A 1,257-nucleotide genomic window follows, 5' to 3' on the forward strand; every position below is an offset into this window, starting at 1 on the left:
CCCCCCATCTCTATCTCTTACTCGTTTCAGTTGTAGACTGTGGCCATGCTGGAGCCCCGGCTTGAAGAATTTTTTGTTAAATGGATCAACCCCAGGACTTATTTGGTTTTAAAGCCTGGTACTTATTTTATGAGTGTCTTTTGCCAATCAACTAAGTTACGGGGATGTAAACACACCAACAGCGGTTGTCAAGTTGTGGTGGGGGACAAACACACACACTTATGACATACTTCTTTCAGTTTCCGTCCACCAAATCCACACGCATGGGTTTGGTCAACCCAAGGCTATAGTAAAGACACTTGCCTAAGGTGTCACGAAGTGGTGGGACTGAACCTAGAACCATGTGCTTGGGAAGAAAACCTTTTACCACACAGCCATGCCTGTGACTGTATGTTTATCTAATTGCTAATTATATATTCATTACGTATCATATATAATTTATTTGATATATAATTATATATCTCTATGATTTTATTAGAATTATAAAATGTGAGTGACTCAAGTGCCCAGAGTTTCGTGCCACAACCAGACCAAACCGATCTGTCAATTCATCTGTGGATGTATAACAGGCTTCTTTCAGTTTCTTGCTAAACAGTCATCCCTCCACATATATCTGTTTGTGTGTTGTTGTATAGATTAGAGAGATCCACAGATGAATTGACAGATCGGTTTGGTCTTGATCCCCTCCATTTTCTTATTGCCATATATATGTGTGTGTGTGTGTATGTACATGTGTGTGTATACATATGTATGTGTGTATGTATGTATGTACATGTGTGTGTGTGTGTGTGTGTGTCATTGTGTATGTCCCTGTAAATTTGCATTTCAGTAAACAAGGCTGATTGAATTAGGGTCTGAAAAGAAGAAACGTAATGGGGCCAACAAAATGCATGGCTGCAGTCCAATGACAGCAGCAAGTAAAAGGTTATATATATATATATGTATATACACATACATACATATATATATATGTATATACACATACATATATATATATATGCATACATATAATATCTGTGTTGCATGGAATATGCATGTGTGTATGTGTATATATATATATGTGTGTGTGTGTGTGTGTATGTGTATATATATGTGTGTGTGTGTGTGTGTGTGCTTGTGTTGCCCTTAAAGAGTTACAACTTTAGCATATGTTCCATTGCATAGAATAATCTAATCCTGTTGGCTCATGTTACTTTTGAACTGAGTTGAGCCGAAAGCATATGGTCCCAGTTTATAAGACATCAGTGGGGGGGGGGG

At 37.9% G+C, this 1,257-nt stretch overlaps 1 protein-coding gene across 1 annotated transcript in view; it reads left to right on the forward strand.

Moving 5' to 3' along the window:
- Window positions 1-1,257, forward strand: part of LOC106881079 (adhesion G protein-coupled receptor A3) — a gene marked incomplete at its 3' end in the record, with an annotated part of 88,359 nt that overhangs the window by 72,702 nt on the left and 14,400 nt on the right. The window lies entirely within an intron of this gene.

This window comes from Octopus bimaculoides, chromosome 18 (assembly GCF_001194135.2).
Source record: "Octopus bimaculoides isolate UCB-OBI-ISO-001 chromosome 18, ASM119413v2, whole genome shotgun sequence".
In the NCBI taxonomy this organism is placed as follows: Eukaryota; Metazoa; Mollusca; class Cephalopoda; order Octopoda; family Octopodidae; genus Octopus; species Octopus bimaculoides.